We start from the raw sequence: 21887 nt of genomic DNA, 5'->3' as shown, positions 1-21887 counted from the left end.
TTTGCACGAATAAAATCATTTATTACTGTTCCAAAATTAACTTATCCAGTTAAATAAACTAGCCAAGGGAATTATGGTAGACCCACAAGCCTCATTTAAAACATTGAGGCTAACACAAAATATCCTTTAAGTATGTTCCCAAAACTTGTTTTCACAGCCATCTTCTAGGTTCAAATGAGAACAAAAGAAACCCGGGAGCTTTAAACTGGCGCGCCTGCGTACAATGCAGGGGAGGGAATGAGAATAGTTGAGTCTTCTTACAATACAGCCTCTTGTATCTGCATAATGTCAGTGAAGGGTAGGCCAGCAGTGCTCTGTTTCCTCGCTGCTGCACAGAAAATCAGTAGGAACACTTTCTGGCAGGAAGTCGACCCTACGCGACGTTACCTGACCGTTACAGACCGAGGCGGAATTGTGTGAGAGCTCACTATCTGGCAGGGGGCGAATGAGTGTTAGCGTCGTCGTTCCTGCAGTGTGTAACTGTGTGAGACGGTGCCGTAATGTTTTGTGGGCGCGGGTGACACAGACTCTGATTTTGTCCATACCTAGATCTACATGTGTATATATGCAAATATATATATAAAACGAAGGTAAAGGGGTTTTTTTGTGCTAACTGAATAATGCGAACAGCGACACAGGGTGAGGTAACGGGGAGAAGAGAATAACAGAGAAGAAAGAGGCAGCACAAGTGGGGGATGAAGTGAGTGTGTGAAGGAGTGGAGTGAAAAGGAAGGGAGAGAGGGAGGGAAGGGGATTGGAGGGGAGGGGAGAGGTGAGGAGTGGAGTGAAGAGGAACGAGTGAGTGTGAGAGAAGGACAGAGAAAGGGAGGGAGGGCGGCTCCGGATCCTTTGTTCGAGCGCGAGCGATGGTTGAAATGCGAGCCCGGGCTCTCCTGATTCTAATGCTGCTCGTGCAGACAAATAATGCGGCATTGCTAACCTGCATCATGGCTGCTACACTGCTGCTGTGATTTCAGACATCAGACTCTTTTCCTCATCCCAAATTGCAAACATCCAGGGACTTTTCTGCAAGTAGGGCTGCGTTTTTAGTTACTAAGATATCTAACCTCTCAAGGTTTTGTTTTGCTTGTCTGTTTTCTGCTTTTCCACCGCCTCGTCTCCCTCCCCCATCTGTGCTTGAGGTTCACTGTCATTGAAGGAGGATGGTTTTGTTCCTGTCGAGAGACATTAAAATTTATATAAACTTAGAGAAATCAATACTCGTGAAGATTTGATTTGAAATAAAAATTGGCACTAAGTCCGCTGGATTCTATTTCTCTTTATTGTGAAGTTGTTATTATGAATGCAAATTCTGCATTTAGCACTCAAATGCAGGTTTAAATATTTTGCATTTTCACGTATATGTTCAAAATATTTACTTAATTTTTGAGCTGCTTTCATAGTGTTTAACTGAAAATTTAGTAAATACATTGAGTATGATGTCATTGTGGAAGACGTGTATGGAGAGGTACCATCTACACAGTTTCTGCCAACAAACCGACCCAGGACTAAATAAACTCCCTTGTGACACGTAAACATAAACATTGATGCATAATTTAAACATGTAAATCAGTAATAGCCACATGTTGTGGATATGGCGCGGATTTAACAGGGTTTGCTTCACCTTCCACCGTTTATTCTAATGTCAGGAAATTTGTGCTTTCATATCAGAGCTATTTAAACATCATAATTCATTGTTGTTTAAGAATGTCATACATTTAGTTTTCTATTTAAATTTAGTTCTCTATTACAACTTTTCTTCTGGGAGAAAAATAATTATCTGGACAGTAATCAGATTAGGTAGCCTGAAAACAACATACTGTCACAGATACAGCATTGCTTACCAGCATAATGATCAAAATGTACTTAAGGTTCTGCATAATTCCAACTATATGGTTAATATTATATGACTAAATGTCTTTTTAAAATTCATAAACATTATTGATATGTCTTTCCAATTTCCTCTCTTAGGCCTTAACACACTCAAAAATATGGTTTTATGGTTATCTGCTACTGTGCATGACTTCATCATTCTTCATTTTTGAGTCAAGGTAAGGAGCATGACAATCGGGCTTGATCCATTTCATGCCTGACATTTACTTGTTCGTTTTCAATAACGGTGATTATCAATTCTGACTGTTTGTACACTCTACCTTCTTCCCCAACCTGGAGTTGATTGGGCCAAGTTTTGTGACTCACTTCCAATTTTGACAATTGATTAGATGATTCTGAAATTAAGAATCATAGAGTCATGGAGATTTAGGGTGTAGGTTTGCTCGCTGAGCTGTAAGTTTGATATCCAGATGTTTCATTACCTGGCTAGGTAACATCATCAGTGGCGACCTCCAAGTGAAGCGAAGCTGTTGTCTCCTGCTTTCTATTTATATCTTTCTCCTGGATGGGGTTCCTGGGGTTTTGTGGTGATGTCATTTCCTGTTCATTTTCTGAGGGGTTGTTAGATGGCATTTAGATCTATGTGTTTGTTTATGGCGTTGTGGTTGAAGTGCCAGGCCTCTTGGAATTCTCTGGCATGTCTGTGCTTAGCCTGTCCCAGGATAGATGTGTTGTCCCAGTCGAAATGGTGGTTTTTTTCATCCGTGTGTAGGGCAACGAGGGAGAGAGGGTCATGTCTTTTTGTGACTAGCTGGTGTTCGTGTATCCTAGTGGCTAACTTTCTTCCTGTTTGTCCTACGTAGTGTTTGTGGCAGTCCTTGCATGGAATTTTGTAGATGACGTTGGTTTTGTCCATGGGTTGTACTGGGTCTTTTAAGTTTTAGTTTTTGTTTGAGAGCGTTGGTGGGTTTGTGTGCTACTAGGATTCCGAGGGGTCTTAGTAGTCTGGCAGTCATTCCTGAAACTTCTTTGATGTATGGTAAGGTGGTTAGGGTTTCTGGCTGTGTTTGGTCTGCTTGTAGTGGTTTGTTCTTGAGGAATCTGTGCACTGTATTTTTTAAGTATCCGAAGTTTTCCGAAGTTCGTCTGTGCTGCAGTGTGTGGTGGCTCGTTGGAATAGTGTTCTGATACAGCTTTGTTTGTGTGTGTTGGGATGGTTGCTGGTGTAGTTAAGTATTTGGTCAGTGTTTGTCGGTTTTCTATATACGCAGGTTTGTAGTTCTCTGTTGTCCTTTCTTTCAACTGTGACGTCCAGGAATGCGAGTTTGTTGTCAGTTTCTTCCTCCTTGGTGAACTTTATGCCTGTGAGGGTGTTGTTGATTATGTTAAATGTCTCTTCTATCTTGTTTTGTTTTGTGATGACAAAGGTGTCAGCTACGTAGCGGACCCAGATTTTTGGTTCGATGGTTGGTAGGGCTGTTTGTTGTAGCCTTTGCATTACTGCTTCTGCTATGAATCCTGATAGCGGAGATCCCATGGGTGTGCTGTTGGTTTGTTTGTAGACTATGTTGTTGTTGAAAGTGAAGTGAGTGGTGAGGCACAGGTCCACTAGCTTCATGATGTTTTCGTTGGCACAGTGATTGATGGTGGTTGGGATGTGTGTGATGGTCTCTTCTAAAAGTGTGGTAAGTGTTTCCTTTGCCAGGTCGATGTTGATGGAGGTGAACAATGCTGTTACGTCGAATGAGATCATTGCTTTGTCTTCCTCTATTTTGGTGTTTTTGATTTTTAGGAATTCCTGGGTGGAGTGGATGGACTGCTGTGACTCTTCTACTAGGTATTTCAGTCTCACGTGTAGTTCTTTGGCCAGTCTGTAAGTTGGTGTTCCGGGTAGTGAGACTATAGGTCTGAGGGGGGCTCCTTGATTATGGATCTCCGCTATCAGGATTCATAGCAGAAGCAGTATGCAAAGACTAGAACAAACAGCCCTACCAACCATCGAACCAAAAATCTGGGTCCGCTACGTAGGTGACACCTTTTGTCATCACAAAACGAAACAAGATACAAGAGACATTTAACATAATCAACAACACCCTCACAGGCATAAAGTTCACCAAGGAGGAAGAAACTGACAACAAACTCGCATTCCTGGACGTCACGGTCGAAAGAAAGGACAACGGAGGACTACAAACCTGTGTATACAGAAAACCGACAAACACTGACCAAATACTTAACTACACCAGCAACCATCCCAACACACACAAACAAAGCTGTATCAGAACACTATTCCAACGAGCCACCACACACTGCAGCACAGACAAACTTCGGAAAACAGAGGAGAACTACCTATACAGCGTATTCAAGAAGAATGGATACTCAAAAAATACAGTGCACAGATTCCTCAAGAACAAACCACTACAAGCAGACCAAACACAGCCAGAAACCCTAACCACCTTACCATATATCAAAGAAGTTTCAGAAATGACAGCCAGACTACCAAGACCCCTCGGAATCCTAGTAGCACACAAACCCACCAACGCGCTCAAACAAAAACAAACAAACTTAAAAGACCCAGTACAACCCATGGACAAAACCAACGTCATCTTCAAAATTCTATGCAAGGACTGCCACAAACACTACGTAGGACAAACAGGAAGAAGGTTAGCCACAAGCACACGAACACCAGCTAGCCACAAAAAAACACGACCCTCTCTCCCTCGTAGCCCTATACACAGATGAAAAAAACCATCATTTCGACTGGGACAACACATCTATCCTGGGACATGCTAAGCAAAGACATGCCAGAGAATTCCTAGAGGCCTGGCACTCCAACCACAACGCCATAAACAAACATATAGATCTAGATGCCATCTATCAACTCCTCCGAAAACGAACAGGAAATGACATCGCCACAAAATCCCAGGAACCCCATCCAGGAGAAAGATAAAAATAGAAAGCAGGAGACAACAGCTTCGCTTCACTTGGAGGTCGCCACTGATGATGTTACCTAGCCAGGTAATGAAACATCTGGATATCAAACCTACAGCTCTGCGAGCAAACCTACACCCTAAACCTCCACCTGAGCTACAAACCTTGCAAAAAGTCATGGAGATGTACAGCATGGAAACAGACCCTTCCGTCCAACCCATCCATGCCGATCAAATATCTCAACCCAATTTAGTCCCACTTGCCAGCACCCAGCCCATATCTCTCCAAACCCTTCCTATTCATATACCCATCCAAATGTTTTTCAAATTTTGCAGTTGTACTAGCCACCACTTCCTCTGGCAGCTCATTCCCCACGTACCACCCTCTCCATGAAAAGGTTGTCCCTTAGGTCTCTTTTATGTTTTTCCCCTCTGAACCTAAACCTATACCCTCTAGTTCTGGACTTCCCGACCCCTGGGGAAAAGACTTTGTCTATTTATCATATCCATGTCTCTCATAATTTTGTAAACCTCTATAGGATTAGCATGGATGGGTTGGATTGAAGGGTCTGTTTCCATGCTGTACGTCTGTACGCCTCTGTGATTCTTAATTTAGAATCAGCTAATCGATTGTCAAAACTGGAAGTGAGTCACAAAATTTGGCCCAATCAACTCCAGGTTGGGGAGGAGGGTACAGTGTACAAACAGTCAGAATTGGTAATGATGAAACATTAAACTGAATCCAGTTATATCCACTTTGCATTCACCTATAGTGCAGATAGTCATGATCCCATTGTATTTTTGATGGAAAACGAAAAATTCCTTTTTCGTACCCTGGCTAATGCTTACCTCTAAATGGACATCACTGCATCAGCTTATCGAACCATTGCCTCATTGCACAAACCTGATTGTAGTCCCTATGTTGTCATTGCACATAGTTCATGTTAGCTCTGAATTACTTAAAAACAAATACAAAGAACCTAATTGGTTTAATAGCTGGCATGTCTTTTCGTGCTTTCTTATTGATTTCTGGCAGAGATTGGTGAAAGTTATTACTTTGTCTGTATTCATCATAAAAAAACAATTCACACCTGAAAAATCCAATCAGACCAGTTTTTAAGTGGTGTAACAAATGGATGCGTGGAGAAAGGAAGAATTCATAAATGAAATTAATAAGGTGCTAAAATAACAGGCAAATATTTTAAAGCTTCACAAAGCAGGAATGGAGGGGATAAGAAAGTCTAAGGCAGAAATATAACAGATGAATCAAATGCAACGAATGGTAGAAAGTAGACAGCAGCAAAGTAGTTGACTAACGTTAGAGAAGGAATTGAATTTATTGTCACGTGTATCGAGGCACAGTGAAAAGCTTTGTCTTGCGAGCAATACAGGCAGATCACAGAGTTAAGTAGCATAGATAAGTAAATAATAGGTAAACAGCAGCAAAAACCAAAACACCGGTACAGGCGAATGTTAAGAGTTTGAGAATTCATTCAGTATTCTAACAACATAAGGTAGAAACTGTTTCGAAACTGCCTGGTGCATGTGTTCAGGCTTCTGTTCCTTCTCCTGATGGTAGAGCTTGTAGAAAAGCATTGCCAAGTTGGGATGGATCTTTGAGACAAGCAGCCTTTCCTTGACAGTGGACCTGGTAGATGGATTCTATAGATGGGATCTGTCCACCCTGGAGGCTCCCTACCTCCATTCCTGATGAAGGGCTTTTGCCCGAAACGTCAATTTTCCTGCTCTGATGCTGCCTGACCTGCTGTGCTTTTCCAGCACCACTCTGATCTAAACTCTATAGGTGGGAGGTTGGCCTTTGAGATTGTCTGGGTCAAGTTGACCACGCTCTGTAACCATCTCCGATCTTGAATGGTACAGTTGTCATACCAGGTAGTGATACATCCAGACAGAATGCTCTCGAAGGCACCTCCTTCCCAAGATTCACAAGCCTGATCACCCTGGCCGACCCATTGTCTCAGCATGCTCCTGCTGCATTGAACTCATCTCTACCTACCTCAACAATGTCCTATCCCCCCTAGTCCAGGAACTCCTCACATACGTTCGAGACACCACCCACGCCCTCCACCTCCTCCAAGACTTCCGTTTCCCCGATCCCCAACGCCTCTTCTTCACCATGGATATCCAATCTCTCTACACCTCTATCCGCCATGACCAGGGCCTCCAAGCCCTCCGTTTTTTCCTATCCAGACGTCCCCAACAGTACCCTTCCACCGACACACTGATTCGTTTGGCTGAACTGGTCCTCACCCTTAACAATTTCTCCTTTGAATCCTCCCACTTCCTCCAGACCAAAGGCGTAGCCATGGGCACACGTATGGGCCCCAGCTATGCCTGTCTCTTTGTTGGCTACGTAGAACAGTTGATCTTCCGTAATTACACCGGCACCACTCCCCACCTCTTCCTCCGCTACATTGGCGCCACCTCGTGTTCCCGCGAGGAGGTTGAGCAATTCATCAACTTCGCCAACTTCACCAACACATTCCACCCTGACCTTAAATTTACCTGGACCATCTCTGACACCTCCCTCCCCTTCCTGGACTTCTCCATCTCCATTAATGACAACCGACTTGACACTGACATTTTTTACAAACCCACCGACTCCCACAGCTACCTGGATTACACCTCTCCCCACCCTACCTCTTACAAAAATGCCATCCCGTATTCCCAATTCCTCCGCCTCCGCCGGATCTGCTCCCAGGAGGACCAGTTCCACCACAGAACACACCAGATGGCCTCCTTCTTTAGAGACCGCAATTTCCCTTCCCACGTGGTTAAAGATGCCCTCCAACGCATCTCGTCTACATCCCACACCTCCGCCCTCAGACCCCACCCCTCCAACCGTAACAAGGACAGAACGCCCCTGGTGCTCACCTTTCACCCTACCAACCTTCGCATAAACCAAATCATCTGCTGACATTTCCGCCACCTCCAAACAGACCCCACCACCAGGGATATATTTCCCTCACCACCCCTTTCCGCCTTCCGCAAAGACTGTTCCCTCCATGACTACCTGGTCAGGTCCATGTCCCCCAACAACCCACCCTCCCATCCTTGCACTTTCCCCTGCCACCGCAGGAACTGTAAAACCTGCGCCCACAACACCTCCCTCACCTCTATCCAAGGCCCTAAAGGAGCCTTCCACATCCATCAAAGTTTTACTTGCACATCCACTAATATCATTTATTGTATCCGTTGCTCCCGATGCGGTCTCCTCTACATTGAGGAGACTGGGCGTCTCCTAGCAGAGCGCTTTAGGGAACATCTCCGGGACACCCACACCAATCAACCACACTGCCCCGTGGCCCAACATTTCAACTCCCCCTCCCACTCTGCCGAGGACATGGAGGTCCTGGGCCTCCTTCACCGCCGCTCCCTCACCACCAGATGCCTGGAGGAAGAACGCCTCATCTTCCGTCTCGGAACACTTCAATCCCAGGGCATCAATGTGGACTTCAACAGTTTCCTCATTTCCCCTTCCCCCACCTCACCCTAGTTCCAAACTTCCACCTCGGCACTGTCCCCATGACTTGTCCGGAGTTGTCCTACCTGCCTATCTCCTTTTCCGCCTATCTCCTTTTCCACCTATTCACTCCACTCTCTCCTCCCCCACTCACCCATTGTACTCTATGCTACTTTCTCCCCAACCCCACCCTCCTCTAGCTTATCTCTCCACGCTTCAGGCTCAGTGTCTTTATTCCTGATGAAGGACTTTTGCCCGAAACGTCGATTTCGAAGCTCCTTGAATGCTGCCTGAACTGCTGTGCTCTTCCAGCACCACTAATCCAGCACCTATAAAAGTTAGCAAGGATATTTGCTGTCATGCCAAATTTTCTCAGCTGCCTGAGGAAGGAGAGACATTGTTGGGCCTTTGTAACCAGTGCGTCTGCATGAAGAGTCCAAGAAAGCTTGTTGTTGATGACCACTCCCAGGAGTTTGACACTCTCCATTTGTTCCACTTCTGAGGGGTGTGTGTGTTTTTTTGTTTGTTTGGGGGGGTGGGGTGTATGCGTAACATCCTGCCGAAAACCTGGTGTGAGCAGGTTATTCTGTTTAAATTGGAATGAATGAAGGTGAGAGCACATTCAAAGCTTTGGCTTAAGATTTAATTGACGTCACCAGTCATAAGAAGTTGGAATTATAGTTTTTTTTAATGTCAGTTCAAAGGATGTATGTAGCATCCTAGCTAGGCTAGGATTTGCTGTGCACAGAGACAGTCACATTGCAGTGGGTCTTGACTCCTATGTAGGCCAGACCAGGTAAGAATGACAGATTTCCTTTACTAAAGGATGTTAGTGAACCAGAATGTTCTTCCTCGCACAAAAAGTGAGGATGTTACAAAGCTTTCTCCTATGTACATCTAAGTGAGGTAAATTCGGCAAACCCAGGAGCAAAGAGACCAGGTCCACCTTGACATCAGTCTCCAAGACCCTCTCTATTACTCCTGCCACAGCACTCCAATACACACTGAGCCTGTGACAGGAGCACAAACAATGAGTAAGGGTACCTGTATTTATTTTACATTTGGAGTACATTGAAGATGCTCCCTGCTTAAATTTCGCAAGATGATCTAGGGCCAGATGAGCTATGAAGAATCTTTTATCTGCATAGCATGGGACCTATTACATATCAAAATCTTTCTTAAATTCTCACAAATGTCCTCCCATGTCTCCCAACTGATCTCAACTCCTAACTTCTCTTCCAGACATCACATAGATGCTCTACGTCACCCAGGCACCACCCCCCAACAAATGATAGCTGGTACTCACTGAAAGAGTGCTCTTAACCTGAAGCACCCTCTTTTCTGTATCAGATCCATAACACTCAGTCAAAAGCATGATCTCCTTTCAGGTAAAATCTCTAATAAGAGATCTCTACTCGACAGTCCATATTTCCAAGTTACTTGAGCAAACAACATTAATGTTTCACCCTCAAACAGATCGCCCAAACAAGAAACTCCCCTATCGGTCCAAAGTTTAAAGCTGGGTTCCATTGTCCCTGGCCGGAAACCCAGCATGCCAACTATGGGAGTAAGAAAAGATGTTTTAGACATATTACCCTCTATCTGCCTTATTGCCTTCCATGCCTTGGCAGTTGTAGTAACTATTGGATTATGGCAATGTTCCACAACTGTCCTCATTTTGTCTAAAAACAACAGGTTGATAAGGGGACACTTTGTCTGGGAGTCCTCAATGTCCAACCATGTCGACACTGAGTTCCCACAGGCCCAGTCACTTACAAAAGATAGCTCAGTTGGCATTGTCTATTGTCCGGGAGGTCCACTTCCCCCAATCTCTGGGGCAGTTGCAGTTTCACAAGCTTAGTAAGGGGGCACTTATAACTCCAAATAAAAAAAAAACTAACCAGCTATTTAATTTCTTAAACGTTTGCCTAGGAAAGAGCAAAGGGAGCATTGCAAAGAGTACAATAAGCGAGGCAGAACATTCATTATGATAAGAACGACTTGACCCAACTATGATACTGATGAAGGGCTTATACCCGAAATATCAATTCTCCTGTTACTTGGATGCTGCCTGACCTTCTGTACTTTTCCAGCACCACACTCTCGACTCATCCAGGCAAATGACAAGTATTCATTTGAATCCTGACTATTGGTTTGTAAATCATGGATAGGCTTTGAAGAGTCAAGTGAGTTACTTGCTGATGGATTCCTAACTTATGACCTGCACGATTAGCCATGTTATTTATATAGCTGGTTCAGTTCCATTTCTAGACATCGGTAACCCCCAGAATGTTGATGGTGGAGGAGATGATGATCGTAATGAATATCAAAATGGCAATGGTTAGATGCTCTCATTTGAGAAGCTCAATGCCTATCACTGGCGTGGCGAATGTTACATGCAGCTTAGTACAACCAGGAATGTTGTTGTGGTCTTGCTTAATTTGGATAGAATTGAATAGAAATTTATTAACAATGTACTTTTACATGTAAAAGTTTTGTAAGTCACCCAACGATGGTGCCTATATTAATGACAGAAGTCATACATAATTAAAATAAAATTAAGGTCAAGTACATCACAGTTCAGTTATTGGCGCCTGGGCTTTGGCAAAACCAAATAGAGAACAGTGGAATATCTGGAAGCAGCAGCCAGGATGAAACTGCCGTGCTGGCATAGGACTGCCATACTGGGATGAGACCGCCATGCCAGACCACTAGCATACTGGACTAGAAGCCTCCGCTGAAGAAGACTGCTGAGCTGGACTAAGACTGTCACCATCCCCTGGATGAGACCGCCTGCCGGCGTTTGGAATACCTGGAAGCCAGTGCCAAAGAGGATGAGGCCTTCCCTCTGGAACAAGACCACCACACCAGACTGCCATGCTGGACTGCTGGAAGCCACCTCGGTGTACGGCTTTGAGAAGCCTCCCTTCGAAGTCGTTAAAAGAAGATAAGATGAATGTTGATAATAACTATAATAACTCGAAACATTTTGTTAAAAAAGCAGAGAAAGGAAAAAGATATCTAAAACCAAATGGAGACAAACAGGGCGGCACGGCGGCTCAGTGGTTAGCACTGCTGCCTCTTAGCTAGGGACCCAGGTTTGATTTCCACCTTGGACGACTGTCTGTCTGTCTGTGGGAGTTTGTATATTCTCCCCGTGTCTGCGTGGGTTTCCTCTGGGCGCTCCAGTTTCCTCCCACAATCCCAAAGATGTGCTGGTCAGGTGAATTGGCCATACTAAATTGCGCGTAATGTTTGGTGTATTAGTAGTCAGGGGTGAATATGGGGAATGGGTCTGGGTGGGTTACTCTTCGGAGGGTCGTTGTGGACTTGTTGGGCCGAAGGGTCTGCTTCCATACTGTAGGGAATCTAATCTAACAAAAAAAAATGGAGTAGATGAGCTCTGGACTCCTGAGCTAAAGAGTTTGTATGCTGTACTGCTACTCTAACACCACCTTGAAGCATACAGACAGGATATAGACTGCTTCATGTTGAGGTGTTGTGAAAAATACTGCATGCTGTGCAGTTGTCAGCAAATATTCCCACTTCTGGCCTTGTGATGGAGGAAAGGTAATTGAAACTATTGAAGGTGGTTGGGCTGTGGACACTATCCAGAGAACTCTTGCAGTGATATCCTTTTGGGTGAGTATTGACCTCTAAACACAACCAGCTTTTTTTGTGCTCGGTATGATTTTCAACTAGCAGAAAGTTTTCTCCCAAGTTCCCATTGATTCCGGTTTTGCTTTTTGAAGCCAAAGTTCTCCTAAGACTTCGTTGATGTCAAGCGTAGCCACTTCTTATTTCCATTTGAGATCAGCTCTTCTGTTTATATTTAGATGAAGGTTGTAATTTGGTTAGGAGTTGAGTGGCCTGGGTAGAATCCAAACTGGGCATCAATCAGCAAGTTATTGTGAAACCTGTCCTGCCTAATTCCACTGTGAATGACACCTTCCTTCACTTTTTCATGATAATCCAGAGTAGACAACGGGGTGGTAATTGCCTGGTTTGGATTTGACCTTTTTGTTTGCAGGACATAGCTGGGTAATCTTCCACATTGTCTGGTAAATGGCAATGTTATAACTGTACTGAAACAGCTTCCCTAGCGGTGCAGCTAGTTCTGGGCCGTTAGTCTCCAGCACTTATGCAGGAATATTATCATTGCTGGAAGTCTTTGCATCATTCAGTGCTTTCAACCATTGCTTGTTATCACTTAGCGTGAGTCAAATTGATTGGAAACTGGTATCTGTGACACTGTTGACCTCAGGAGGAGGCCAAGATGTATCATCAATTTGACATTGCTAGCTGAATATGCTGGCCCTTGCACTGATGCTATGGTCTCCCCCATCTTTGAGAGTGGGATATTTTGTGGCACAGCATCCATCAGTGCATTTTTAATTATCGTGCTCCTTTCATGGCTAGATATGGCAGGATTGTAGAACTTTAATCAGACCTGTTATTTGTGGAATTACTTTGCATCGAATTATGTGGCAGTGGAAAAGCACAACAGATCAGGCAGCATCCGAGAAGCAGGAGAATCAACATTTTGGGCAAAAGCCCTTCATCAGGAATGTGGAGAGAGAAGAGCGTTGAGATAAATGGTGAGGCTAGGGGGAAGATTGGTGGGAAAACGCTAGGTCGATGCAGGTAATCGGTCAGTGGGGAGGGTGGAATGTATAGGTGGGAAGGAAGATGAACAGGTAGGACAGATCAAGAGGGTGATGCTGGGTTGGATCTGGGATGTGGAGGGGGCAGGGGAGATTTGGAAACTATTAAAGTCTATGTTGATGCCATGTGGTTGAAGGGTGCCAAGGCGGAAGATGTGGCATTCTTCCTCCAGTTGGCTGGAGGTAGAGGAGGCCCAGGACTTGCATATCCTTGCGGGAGGGGGAATTGAAGTAGTCTGTCACAGGGCAGTGGGGTTGTTTGATGCGAGCATCCCAGAGATATTTCCTGAAATTCTCCGAGAGTTGACATCCTGCCTCCCCGATGTAGAGGAGACCACGTTGAGAACAACTGACGCAGTAGATGGGTTGCATGGTTATGCAGGAAAATCTCTACTGGATGTGAAAAAACAAAAGATCCTTTGGGGCCTTGGATGGAGGGGAGGGGGGAGATGTGGGCACAGGGTTTACACCTCGTGTGGCAGCAAGGGAAAGTGCTAGTGTGAAGGGTGGGTTGGTGGACGGTGTAGACCTAACAAGGGAGTCATTGAGGGAATGGTCTCAGTGGAAAGCAGATAGGGGTAGGGAGAGAAACATCATTAGGTGGGATCTGACTGAATGTGGTGGAAATGGTAGAGGATCTGGAGATTAGTGGGGTAGACGTTGAGGACCATTGTTGCGGTTGGAGGTGTGGGCTTTGAGGACAGATGTATGAGAAATGAAAGTGATGCACTGGAGGGCTTTGTTGATCATCTGGCAGATGAGCTTGCGGTCCCTGAAATGGAAAGACCACTTCAACTCCCCCTCCCACTCTCCCAAGGATATGCAAGTCTTGGACCACCTCTGCTGCCAAATCAAAGCCACCTGTCAACTGGAGGAAGAACACCTCATCATCTTCCTTGGGACACTTCAATCACACTGCATCGACATCGACTTCACCAGTTTCCAAATCTCCCTTCCCCCCACCTCATTCCAGGTAAAACCCTCCAACTCTGCACTGCCCTCTTGACCTGTCCTAACTGTCCATCTTCCTTCCCACTGATCTGCTGCTCCCTTCCCATCGACCTATCACTATTACGCCTCCACCTGCATCCACTTCTCACCCCTCCTACGTTGCCCCCAGCCGCATTCCCCACCCCGTTTATCTCTTATCCCCCTTGCCTCTCCACATTCCCGAAGAAGGGTATGTCCAAAACGTTGATTCTCCTCCTCTGATGCTGCCTGACCTGCTGTGCTTTTACAGTGACACCCTTTTTGACTCTGACTTCTCCAGCATCTGCAGTCCTCATTTTCTCCTGTGATTACACTGTGTTAATCCATTCTGTTGACGCTGGTTGGCACACAAGCAGTCCTGTGTTGTAGTGTCAGTAAGTTGACTCCTCATTTTTGTTATTGATACAGCAACAGATCTGAAGTAAAATTGATCATTTTTCTAATAATTAATGTGGGATTTTGCAGCATGGAGTCAGGCCATTCAAACCTGTAGATCTATCTATACTACTGTTTATGGTCTGTTTGTGTTTTTTTTCTTACCTTTACTTAATTTCAACCTGTCCTTCTGTTCATGTTTCCGTTTGATACTTGTGAAGCTTCGCCTGAAATAATTCCAGTACCTTACATTTGCAGTGCCACTGCAAAAGTCTCTACAAATTGGCATAAAATACAAAGATTGGTGTAAAGATGACCACTGTATTAAAGCCAAGCTGTTGTGTTTGACATAATATTCTGAAGATTGAGTTAAGGTGCACTACTAGAAAGAACTGGCATTTTGGCACTGGGACCTCTGTTGTTAGTAATAATTTTTTTAAAAAGTGAATTGCATAAAAATGTGGATGGTCAGATTACTAATTTTGCAAAAGTCATAAATTGGTGGAGCTGTGGATAGTGAGGAAGATTGTGAAAGGATGCAGCAAGATATGGATGGTTTGGAAAATTGGACAGAGAAATGGCAGATCGAATTTAATCCAGACACAGTGGGAGGTGATGCATTTTGGGATGTCAAATGCAAAAGGAAAGCATATAGCAAATGGCAAAGACATTTTGCTGTGCAAGGGTCCACAGCTCTGTGTAAGTGGAAAAGGAGCTACAGAGGAACCTCAATTATCCAAACGAGATAGGTGGGCACTATTTTGTTTGGATAATTGATTATTCAGTTAATACATTCACTGCCTCTCTGTTCAGGAGACTAGGCAGCAGCACATCACGTGAGCCCCAACGCCATAACCCCCTGCCCATCACTGCCTGCACCCCCAACATCCCCGTCCGCCCGCCTCACCCACCATCCATGTCCCTGCCCCCACCCCTGTCTGCTCCTGCACTCATCAGCCTCCCTCTCCCTCTCCCTCTCCCCCTCCCGTGGCAGCCAGAGTAGATATCAACAGTAAGAATGCTGTTGCCTTTGTGGGATAAGTCTCCAAATATTGCACACGCGCACATACACAACTTTTTAATTGCAATTTTTTGACAAGTTCTACCTCCACCCTATACAGGACACTGTTAGAGCGATTATCTGGGGAAGAAAGGTTTAGGGTTCCACCTCTGTGTAGAACTCCAATGAAAGTGTGGGGAGAGGGAGAGCGGGTGGGAGGTCAGTCATTTGAAGACGGTGCCTGGGCTCCCATCGATGCCCAGGACTGTTCTCAGCAGCATTTCAGTGAGCCAAGATTGTTTTTAATCATTGTAAACAAAAGACACGATCAGGGTTGGAACAGCTCTTTGATGTAATGTTTCTATAGGGACCTCCTAGATCTGCTTCGAATAATCCAATAATTGGATATTTGATATTTGGATAATTGAAGTTCCTCTGTACGTGCTTACCTTCATTGGTTGGGATATTTGAATATGAAAGTTGGCGAGTCATGTTGCATTTGTGCAAAACTATAATTAGGTCATATTTTGAGTATTATGTTCAGTTCTGTTCACTATCCTATAGGAAGGATGTGGGGCTTTAGGGAGAGTTCAAAAGAGTTTTACCAGAATATTACCTAGATTATAGTGTATTAGCTATTTTTAGCTAGGCGGGGTTGGATTGTTTTCGCCAGAGTATTGAAGCTGAGGGGTGAACTGATAGAAGTATATAAAATTATGAGAGGCATAAATAGGATCTTTTTCTCAGAATAAAGACATCAAATACGAGGAGGAGAAAGTTTAAAGGAAATATGCGAGACAATTTCTTTTTTGCACAAAGGGCGCAAGGTGCCTGGAATACATTGCCAGGGGATATGTTAGAAGCAGGTACAATAGCAAATGTTTAAGAGGCATTTTGACAGACACCTGAATATGCAGAGAATAGAGGGATACAGACTATCTACAGATGGGATTAGTTTAGAATGGCTATGAGAATTTCCCATTCGGCTGTGATAGGTTTCATGCTTTAGAGTCATGGAAATGTACAGCATGGAAACAAACCTTTTGGTCCAACTTGTCCATGCCAATCAGATATCCTAACCTAATCTAGTCCCATATACCAATACTTAGCCTATATCCCTCTAAACCCTTTCTATTCATATTTCCATCCAGATGCCTTTTAAATGTTTTAATTGTACCAGCCTGTCGTCCTGTGGCAGCTCATTCCATACACACACCACCCTCTGTGTGGAAAAAATTGCCCCTTGGGTCCCTTTTAAATTTTTCCCACCTCACCCTAAACCTATGCCCTCTAGTTCTGGACTCCCCCACCCCAGGGAAAAGACCTTGTCTATTTATCCTATCCATGTCCCTCATGATTTTATAAGCCCCTATAAACCTTTGACATTACCCCTCAATCTCTTTCACTCCAGGGAAAAAATTCCCAACCTATTCACCCTCTCCCTGTAGCTCAAATCCTCCAACCTTGTCAACATCCTTATAAAACTTTTCTGAATCTTTTTCAAGTTTCACAACATCCTTCCAATAGGAAGGAGACTAGAATTGCACACAATATTTCAAAAGTGGCCTAACCAATGTCCTGTACAGCTGCAAAGTGACCTCCCAACTCCTATACTCAATGCTCTCACTAATTTAGGAAAGCATAACAAACATTCTTTTCACTATCCTATCTACCTGAGACTGTACTTTCAAGGAACTATGAACCTGTACTCCAAGGTGTCTCTGTTCAGCAACACTCCCCAGGCCCTTACCATTCTACTCTGGTCTACAGCATCTGCAGTACTCACTTTCTCCCATTAAGTATATAAGTCCTGCTCTGACTTGCTTTTTCAAAATGCAGCACCTGGTCAGTGATGATGCGCTATTACCTTTTTTATGCAGATTTTAATAGGTTATTGAATTGTTATTTATTGAGCAATTTTGTTTACAGAAGCCTTAAAGCACAGCTGATGGATAACCCAGCTATTTCATGAGTAAGTAAGGAGTCAGGCAAGTGATGAAAATTGCATGGATTCTAGAGATCTTGTAAATAACATTCAATATTTCATTGTTTGACACTACAAATTTATTTTGTGAAAGCATCTTGAAGTATTTTGTATTGAAGATTGATCAATTTGTTCACTACTTTGAAAGATGTTTGTCATTTGCCTGTGGGAGAAATATTTAGCAGGATTAGTTGCAATGGAGTATATCTAGTATAGACTTTATCCATGGAGTGTTGTATTCGTGTATTGAGAGCCAGTAAATCTTGTAGGTATGCACGCTAGACACAAGTACAGATTGAAGACTGCCAGACAGCGAACATGGAATGTTTTAGAAATGAGTGGATGATATATTGTGCAATTTACAATGTTTAGGTCCAATATTGGTTCTTGAAAATGTACTTAAAAACTCCACTGTCCGGATGGATTTATTTTTCAATTGGTACTTAACTTGAGACCTTTTGGCCTCTTCTTATGATTCTGTGATGAGGATAGGCAGGTAGACAACTTGGGACCAGCTGCCAATAGCAACACAAGTTGATCCCTTACTATTCATTTCCTCCTTCTCCCTTGTGGAGGAAATAATTTGTCTCCAGATTGAGATTACACAATTCCCATATGAACCTGTATCCTGTGTCTTTTAATATGGTTGCAGTTTGTGCAATAATGATACAGCTAACTCAGAAACAAAAGGTGACTTGTGAAAACAGGTCTAGTGATTATTGGGAAAATAATCAAGAGAAATTGCATTGGACTATTACGAGTCAATAGGTTTTCTGTAGCTCACTGTTGTTCAAGCAGCTCAATGAAGTATACGATTTAGCAGGTAAGAGAAGCTTTTAAAGAGCAACTTTGATTTTGTGTAGACTTCATTGTTTTGTTTCCTTAGTATGTGGTGATCAAGCAAAATTTGAACAAAATCTGTTGTATATGGAACTGTAGAATGATTAAAGTTCAGAAGGAAGCCATTTGGCCCACTTACTTGGGAACAGACTGAGGGAAAGTAGTATGTCTAAATAAGGATGAGATCCAGAAGACTATTGGAATCGCAAGACATTTTCTATTTTCTTTTCATATCACTCCTCAAGAAGGCAGTAGAGGCCAAGCTTGAGCTAAGAGACCACACTTAAGGTCTTAAAGGAAATTTAAAAGGTTGTTTTGGCAAAAGTTAATTCTGTACCGCCGAGGATCGCTAGAATATCAAAGAGAAATCTAAAGTGAGTTCTGCAGAGTTGTGACAGAAAGTGAGGGCTGCAGATGCTGGAGATCAGAGCTGAAACTGTGTTGCTGGAAAAGCGCAGCAGGTCAGGCAGCATCCAAGGAACAGGAGAATCGACGTTTCGGGCATAAGCCCTTCTTCAGGATTCCTGAAGAAGGGCTTATGCCCGAAACGTCGATTCTCCTGTTCCTTGGATGCTGCCTGACCTGCTGCGCTTTTCCAGCAACACATTTTCAGCTCTGCAGAGTTGTGGTTAACTTGATTTGTTCCCAGAAGAAGTCAGTAAATTCTCAAGATCTTGGAATGTAAACTCTTATATTTAAGAAGCAAAAGGGAACTGTGTTTCTACCCATCAGTAGTACTACCCTTGTAGTATTAAGTTAGTCATGTCATGACCTCTACACCGTTGAGGCCAAACACCAGCTCGCAGATACCCAAGGGAGGCGCGGTAGTAGTTTGGCGCACCGACCTCTACACCGCTGAGGCCAAACACCAGCTCGCAGATACCTCCTCCTACTGCCCCCTTGACCATGACTCCACCCCCCACCACCAAACCATCATCTCCCAGACCGTCCATAACCTCATCACCTCGGGGGATCTCCCATCCACCGCCTCCAACCTCCTAGTCCCACAACCCCGCACCGCCCGCTTCTACCTCCTGCCCAAAATCCACAAACCTGACTGCCCCGGCCGACCCATTGTCTCCGCCTGCTCCTGCCCCACCGAACTCATCTCCGCATACCTTGACACCGTCCTGTCCCCCTTAGTCCAAGAACTCCCCACCTACGTTTGGGACACCACCCATGCCCTCCACCTGCTCCATGATTTTCGCTTCCCCGGTCCCCAGCACCTTATTTTCACCATGGACATCCAGTCCCTGTACACCTCCATCCCCCATCACGAAGGACTCAAAGCCCTCAGCTTCTTTCTTTCCCGCCGTACCGACCAGTACCCTTCCACTAACACCCTCCTTCGACTGACTGAACTGGTCCTCACCCTGAACAACTTCTCTTTCCAATCCTCCTACTTCCTCCAAACGAAAGGAGTAGCCATGGGCACCCGCATGGGCCCCAGCTATGCCTGCCTCTTCGTAGGATATGTGGAACAATCCATCTTCCGCAACTACACTGGCCCCACTCCCCACCTTTTCCTCCGCTACATCGATGACTGTATCGGCGCTGCCTCGTGCTCCCACGAGGAGGTTGAACAGTTCATCCACTTCACCAACACCTTCCACCCCGACCTCAAATTCACCTGGACAGTCTCAGATTCCTCCCTCCCCTTCCTTGACCTTTCTATTTCTATCTCAGGCGACCGAATCAACACGGACATCTACTACAAACCGACCGACTCCCACACCTACCTGGACTACACCTCTTCCCATCCTGCCCCCAGTAAAAACGCCATCCCATTCTCCCAATTCCTTCACCTCCGCCGCATCTGCTCCCAGGAGGACCAGTTCCAAAAACGCACAACCCAGATGGCCTCCTTCTTCAAGGACCGCAATTTCCCCCCCAACGTGGTCGACGATGCCCTCCACCGCATCTCTTCCACTTCCCGCTCCTCCGCCCTTGAGCCCCGCCCCTCCAACCGCCACCAGGACAGAACCCCACTGGTCCTCACCTACCACCCCACCAATCTCCATGTTCAGCGCATCATCCGCCGTCATTTCCGCCACCTCCAAACGGACCCCACCACCAAGGATATATTTCTCTCCCCTCCCCTATCAGCATTCCGTAAAGATCACTCCCTCCATGACTCCCTCGTCAGGTCCACACCCCCCACTAACCCAACCTCCACTCCCTGCACCTTCCCCTGCAACCGCAGGAGGTGCAAGACTTGCGGCCACACCTCCCCCCTCACCTCCCTCCAAGGCCCCAAAGGAAACTTCCATATCCGCCACAGATTCACCTGCACCTCCACACACATCATCTATTGCATCCTCTGCACCCGATGTGGCCTCCTCTATATTGGGGAGACAGGCCGGCTACTTGCGGAGCGTTTCAGAGAATACCTCTGGGACACCCGGACTAACCAACCCAACCACCCTGTGGCTCAACATTTCAATTCCCCCTCCCACTCCACCAAGGACATGCAGGTCCTTGGACTCCTCCATCGCCAGACCACAACAAAACGTTGGAGGAAGAGCGCCTCATCTTCCGCCTAGGAACCCTCCAACCACAAGGGATGAACTCGGATTTCACCAGTTTCCTCATTTCCCCTCCCCCCATCTTGTCTCAGTCTAATCCATCGAATTCAGCACCGCCTTCCTAACCTGCAATCTTCTTCCCGACCTCTCCGCCCCCACCCCAGTCTGACCTATCACCCTCACCTTGACCTCTTTCCACCTATCACATTTCCGACGCCCCTCCCTCAAGTCCCTCCTCCCTACCTTTTATCTTAGCCTGCTGGACAAACTTTCCTCATTCCTGAAGAAGGGCTTATGCCCGAAATGTCAATTCTCCTGTTCCCTGGATGCTGCCTGACCTGCTGCGCTTTTCCAGCAACACATTTTCAGCTCTGTTTTCTTGCATTACTAGATACACTAATTTTTTGTGTGTGTTTGGAGTAGTTCTTTTTGTTACTCATTAGGTGTTTGGATTTCTCTTCAAAAGTTGTCTCTATGGAGATGTTAACAAGACCATGTTTCCAGCTGCCAAGGCCCTGAGCTCTGGAATTATCTTCTCAGTCTCCATTCATTTTCTTCTTCAAGGGCAATTATTGAAACCTAAGTGCTTGTCAGGTTTTGGTCATTAGCCCCAATATTTGTTTGTGGTTTGGTAGAAAGTTTGTTGATTTAAATGTTCCTGTAGCTTATTAAATGTTGCTATATCAAAGATGCTATATAACTATGAGCTATTGTTGAAGACTCTGACAGTGAATACTATTTTAACCAATATTTTATTTAAAATACTGTCCAATCATAACAGGCAATGTGAAAAAAATCTGTACTGCTGCCACTTGGCTTTATAGCATGTTGAGCTTATGTCAAGCTTTGGCTAGAAGACATGTGCAACTTACATCAAACTTAACTGGTTTCAGTGCATTACTTTGAACCTACAGTAGCTATTGAAACTGGATAAATTGTTGTTGTGTGAATTAAATACGTTGCTGGAGGCTTCCTCCAATTATTCCAATCTGACCCATTTTGAAATAGCTATACTTTAATCTATGGTAACCTACAGGAATTCAAGTTGAATTCTGCATTTTTTATCAACTTTCCAAAGTAATTGGCCTAGCACTATTTTTGAAAATGTGTAACTAAATATTGTAGACTGTCCTTGGTGGGGTAATCTCATTGTCTCCTGTCCATATTAATTTTGAATGTTTTGCTAAAATTGGCCAGTAATCCTCTGTTTGCAGTTATTGTAATCACTTGTGATTACAGTATTGAGACCATTAGTGTTTCTTTAT

General features: G+C 44.7%; 1 protein-coding gene across 7 annotated transcripts in view; it reads left to right on the top strand.

Annotated features, from left to right (window-relative positions):
- The first annotated feature begins 292 nt into the window (after positions 1-292).
- The window catches only part of spina (spindlin a), an 83024-nt gene continuing 61429 nt past the window's right edge, over positions 293-21887 (top strand). For 2 of the 7 annotated variants that reach the window (XM_043713727.2, XM_087997248.1), the window contains exons 1-2: positions 435-590; positions 1972-2051. The gene's annotated coding sequence lies outside the window, so the exon portion shown is untranslated. The other 5 variants (XM_087997263.1, XM_043713762.2, XM_087997256.1 and 2 more) reach the window with 5 other exon arrangements.

Source organism: Chiloscyllium plagiosum, unplaced genomic scaffold, assembly GCF_037043375.1.
Source record: "Chiloscyllium plagiosum isolate Xiang-an unplaced genomic scaffold, Cpla_swu_hap1 HiC_scaffold_2, whole genome shotgun sequence".
Taxonomy (NCBI): domain Eukaryota; kingdom Metazoa; phylum Chordata; class Chondrichthyes; order Orectolobiformes; family Hemiscylliidae; genus Chiloscyllium; species Chiloscyllium plagiosum.
Note: the sequence above shows the minus strand (reverse complement) of the source record. Positions and strands in the feature narration are given on the sequence as shown.